General features: G+C 31.0%; 1 pseudogene; it reads right to left on the bottom strand.

Annotated features, from left to right (window-relative positions):
* Window positions 1-2164: 2164 nt before the first annotated feature.
* Window positions 2165-4475, bottom strand: LOC149531296 (caffeic acid 3-O-methyltransferase 1-like; annotated as a pseudogene).
* Window positions 4476-6000: the final 1525 nt, after the last annotated feature.

Below are 6000 nucleotides of genomic sequence, written 5' to 3' on the forward strand. Positions count from 1 at the left end.
GAAAAAATGCTATAGAAATGGAGATTGCTAATGGAAAATAATCAACCTTGGAAAGTACCTAAAGGAGAAGAAATAAATGAACGCCTTATCCTAGAATATTAGGGATTTGAATGACCCCCAAAGATAGTTCGTGGAACATAAAAAATTGATTCTCTATAAGAAAATTGATATCCTACTACTTTAAGAGGTTAAGATGAAGTATGCTAACTTTGATACTACTATGAATGGCCTTTGGATAGGTGCTAGCTTCCACTATATGGAAGCTACTAGGGCTTATAGTGGTATTTATAGTTTGTGGAATCCAAGTAAGTTCTCAGATAAATTTATTTCCTTCATACATAAGTATTTGGAAATAATGTCTAATTACCATGATACCTTCTAGCTCCTACTTAATATACATGCCCCAAACTCTTAGTCTAGAAAGGTGTTGGTTTAGGAGGATATCACTAAAGTTTTGTTCATTAATGGTAATGCACTTTGTATGATTGACTTTAATACCCTCTTTTCCCATCTGAAGAGGAGGGGGGTTCAATAGATATTTATAATAGTATGTTAAATCTGAGTAATTTCATTAGTAGGAATGATATGATAGACATTGAGCTTTTGGGATCCAAGTTTACTTGGTCTAACAATAGGAAGGGAAATGACTTTATCCAAGTCAGACTAACAGGTTTCTATCTCTATAGGGTGGGACATCTCCTCTTCCTCTACCCTCCATGCTCTTCCTCGAACAACCTCAATTCACTCTCCTATTCTCCTAGTCTAGAAGGAGAAAAATTGGAAAGTGCTACACCACTTTCATTATGAGATGATGTGGCACTCTCGCCCATAATTTTGGTATAAAGTTCATGAGTTGTGGAATATCAAAGTGAAAGGAATGATTATGTTTAGGAACGACATTGTGCTTTTACACATATAATAGAAATGAAAGCTAGTTAGGCCTTAAAAGACCACCTATTAACATCATTTATGATAATATAGACCATTTTTGTTCAAATGCAATCACATAATCCTAGCTTAAACAATGATGGGATGTGACTCCTTATTAACAAGGAAATATGCGACCCAATTTCCTTCATGATACTCATGAGAAATTTAAAAAACATTGAGAGTCATTCTTTATTTATGTACAATCATTTATGATGTTCCTAATAGTCCTACTAGGAGGGGAGAGACCCTTTAAGAACTTAATGATGTTTAAGGAATCACTCTCAATCCACATTTTAGCTAAACCTTTTTTTTTTTTTGGCTATTTTAAAGCCCAAATAGATTGCTCTAGCCTCGACTACATGGTTATTCATTAGTGGATTTAGTTAAGATTTAACAAGTAAAATAATAATTATATCTATTGGTTAGTTAATTTGATAATAATGTTATCTAATATAATGAAACATCTTGGTCTTTATTCTTTGAAATAAATTATTAAGCCCTTTAAAAATTAATCAATGTTTAACATCATATTTATTTCTCACTTAATATAATACAATAATAAGTTTTCAAGCTTGGTTAGCATAAGCATCTTAATTTTCTTTAAATTTTTTACATCTTATTCCACCATCATGACATGTTTTTCATACAAACAATACTTAATAAATTAATTTACAAATATAAAGAATACCTCCTTATTAAAGATAATTTCATTGTTTGATCTAGTTTAAATTATTTTAAAAGAAACATAAATAGTAATTTATCAAATTTTTATTTTTATCTTATAGGGTTGTATTTGTTTATTATTATTTATCATTATAGAAAAATTAAAGACCAAATGACTAGACATCATTCATATAATTATTCAATAATATTTTTGGCATAATTTTAAAGAAGCCATTCAAGGAGGCAAGTGCTATTTCTACAACAATTTCCTAAATATATTGCATTTCAGTTAATTTGCAATGTAATAATAGTTTTTCAAATAAGAAAATTTATGTAAGCTCTTTATTGAGACCAAAATAAGAAAGTAGGCTCATATATACAACTAAAACTAAACAAACATAGTATATGGAGAACGAAAAGAAAACTAGATAATGTGTTATCTATCCTTCTTAGAATTGAAGCCCATGGAATTTTTTTTATAGTGTTAGCAAGGGTGTATATTCTACACCCACCAAGTTATTCTATATGGTAGAAGAAAGGTCTGCATTCTAAGAGCTATTAAAATTAACATTTAACAAAGCCACTTGTAGAACTCAATAACCCATAAATCATTGACACAACAAATCGGCTTAATATCTCTTACAAATTTTGCAGCTTTTGCAAGGTTGCCAAATTCCTCCTTTGTCCTCTCTTTCCCCCCTGGATTGTATGCTAGCATTAAAAGATCTATATGAAATGATTGTCTAGCAAATGTAGTGGTCTCTACATCTATTGGTAAGATACAATCCACTACAATCAACTTTCCATTCTTTGATAATGCCTTGTGACAATTTTTCAAAAGCCTTATGCAATGATCATCAGTCGAATCATGTAAAATCCACTGACCAAAAAAAAAATATATATAAATTGTCCAATTCAATATTCAAATCAAATACATTTTCAAATATCATATAGATAATAAATTAGACCATAACCAACTAACAACTAATTTCATTGTAAGAATTATTATTATATCATGTAAGCTTCAATATTTACCAAAAGTGTAATTATTGTATTTGTTTAAAAAATAATATCACATTTCTCTAGCTTAACTAATGTTTGCTTGATAATCCATTATTTATTCAGTAATAATGTCAGAATTATAACGACTTTCACAATAGAGTTGCAACCTTCAAATTGCTTTATGCATTTAAGTTGTTTATAAATCTGATGACAAATGTTGAAGAACTAAACGCCAAATATATTAATTGAGAAATTTCTCAATAAAATGACCTCAAAAAAACATATTTTCCTATATCAAGGTAATTTTATTTTGAAATCAAATACCCACCTCATTTGATAAACAAAACATATATCTAAAGTAGAAACATAAGTATTATATTCTTTATTTAAAATCTAAATGCTAAAATACTAGAAAATACCATTTGAAATTTCACATAATTATTTAAAATTCTGAATTTGAATTACATACCTTCATAAAAATAGCCTTGCTGGATGGTACACTTTCAAACATGTCTCCTCCAAAATGTGTCACTCTTTATGAAAAATTCATTCAAAATTGTTTATTTTGTGGTTTATGAGTAATTCAAATTGAAATCTTAAAGTAGAATATAAATAGAAAAATAGGAGATATTTTCCATAACAAGTCAAAGTCAATGTTTAAGTAATATAGGTATTTTTAGATTTTTGTTGTTTTTGAAATAGATAGTGTTTAAATTTTTTATTAATGTTTTAGGTCAATCTTCAAGATCCTTTTTCATAATAGTCAAGAGCATGGATTAGACAACATTTTAATTTATGATCACGCTCTAATCCATTAAACACAATCTGAATTATTGATCAATATCTGAAATACAAAAATCAAAATTTTAAAATTGAAATCCTTATTATCTCAATAACAACTCACAAAATATAATCCAAAACATTATGAAAAAACTCAGACAATGTAATCTCTAACAAGTTAGAACAATCACTAAAATCTAATTAATCAGAAACAAAATAGAAATAATAGGTACTCATTAACACATTGATTAGTAACCTGGATAGTCAGGGGCATCTTTCACAACATGAGGCAAGTCAAAAAATTCACTCCCTTGATATGAGGTTACTTGGAGAGTATAAGATTGAGAGTAGACCCAACTCCACCTCCCACATCCACAAGCTCCTCCAAATCTTTGAAGCCCTGATAGACATCAAGAATCTTCTCCATCATCATTACAAAGTGTTCAGACATGGCCTTGTTGAATACCACATTGAATCTCTGGTCCATGGCAGGGGACTCAAATGCATGCACCCCATGAGCTTTGATGAATAGCTGACTCCCCTCAAGAATAGCATCCTTTAGATGAAACAAAGAGTCTATAAACACCTTGTCCTGATTCACCAGTGCAAATGGTGCCAAGGACTTCCCATCCTTGTTAGACACAAGTATTTGCAGAGAGGAATAAGACCATAGAGCCTCTCAGGCTTCCCATTATTGCCCGTGGTTCAAGAGCAGGTGAGGAGTGAATGACTTGCTAGGACTCTTAGAATCCTATCTAGAGTAATTGCTGCATTTGGGTTTGTTACATTGGGAATTTGGGCCACAACCTGCATTGGCTATGATTTGTAGCACATCGAGTTCTAATGCAACTTTCATAGCAATGGGTAGATAAGAGGAGGTGCAAAGCTGCAGCACCAAGAGCCATTTCTCCTCATTATTAATTGTTGCATCATTAGAGGACACTTTCGCAGTTCTAGTTTAGAATTTAATACACAATGAGAGAGTCTGTCACATTTTATTATAGATATATAGAAAGATGGCCACAATATAGAATCATAAAATGAATGTATTTTTGTATATCCGATGATCATAGCACATGGTACTTGCCGATTGCTACCATTCTAAAGTAGTTTTACCATTCCTTCCATCGGTAGAGGTGGTGGTTCTGAAAAATGTGCATACGATTTACAAACTATAAAAAATCTAGCGGGGAAATGTGCAGAGGAAGCGTATGTTTCCGTCCACGTTCATCGTAGATTTCGGCACTGTCACGATGTGCACACTGAAATTTGTGCAGTGGGATTCCGAGGCAGTGGTCATATGTAATGACAAATTATGAAATTGACTAATTCAGAGATGCTTTAATTCATTTGTTTTTTAACAAGGCTGCAATCCAATAGTTGTTGAAGAATGTAGGCTTTTTACAAAATAGCTAAATATTTTGACAAGAAAGAAGATAGGATTGAAAATTAAGTGGAGAATGACATCTAAACTTTGGCAAATTGTTGGAACATCATATTCTTAGATTCCTTCTCAATGATACAATACTAAACGAAAAGACAACATAAAATCTTAGAAACTATATTATGTCTAAACTTTTATTTGAAAAGTGTTTTGTTTCAATTAGACTTTTTCAAAGTACTCTCCAAATGCATCAAACTACTGCCCAATTATAGATATTGGCATCTAGGTGTCAATTATTTCCCAACATCATCAAATATTTATATTACTCATTCCTTGCTTCAAGAGTTTTCTGATATTTTCCCTAGCAATGTTTTCTATGTGCCACCACAGAGAAATATAGAAATTTGCATCAATTTTTTTTCTTGAGATCTTTGCCATTTGAATACTTAGGTGAATGAGATCTGTTTATACTTGGAAGAGCTTTTTTGTTAAGAAATTTATTCAGTCTACTATATCTTCATGGAGAGAACCAATAATTCTTTTGAATAAGGATGGCTCTCTCCTTATCCATAAACAATCGACATCTTAACAAGGTGACAATTAAAAAACAACACCCATTGCCTTGGATTGATGATCTATTCAATTGGATGAAGGGAATAAAGTATTATAAAAAAAAGATCATAATTTTGCATATAATTGTTTGTAGATTGATGAGACACATATTCATTAGAAAAAATTCCATAGCTATTATGGACTTACACTACATGTTTATAATGGTAGCATCCAGGCTCATTAATATACCATTTATATTTATGTCTCTAGTGAGCAAAGTATTTCACACCTATTTGGATTTTTTTGTCCTAGTTTTCTTAGATGAAATTATTGTTTACTGTAGGGAAATGGAGGAGCATGAGGAGTACTTGTAGTTTTGCTAAGTGTTATAATGTCTTCATGAAAATTAAAGTAACATGGAAACTTGGATAATTGTGATTTCTTTAAGGTGGAAGCAAAATACCTTAGTCATGTAATTCAGGAAATGACATTTCTATAGGTGCTCACAATATTTAATAATGGATTTACCAACACCTAGGAATGTGCTAGAGGTATGTAGTTTCATGGACTTGGCAAGATATTATTAATAGTTTATTCTAAGACTTCTTAAGGATATCCAACTTAATTACCATCACTAAGAAAATGGAGAAATTTTCTATGTGGTCAACTAGTTGTGAGGAAAAAATGCA

This window comes from Cupressus sempervirens, chromosome 11 (genome assembly GCF_028749045.1).
Source record: "Cupressus sempervirens isolate cs-2001-9-10 chromosome 11, ASM2874904v1, whole genome shotgun sequence".
Lineage (NCBI taxonomy): Eukaryota > Viridiplantae > Streptophyta > Pinopsida > Cupressales > Cupressaceae > Cupressus > Cupressus sempervirens.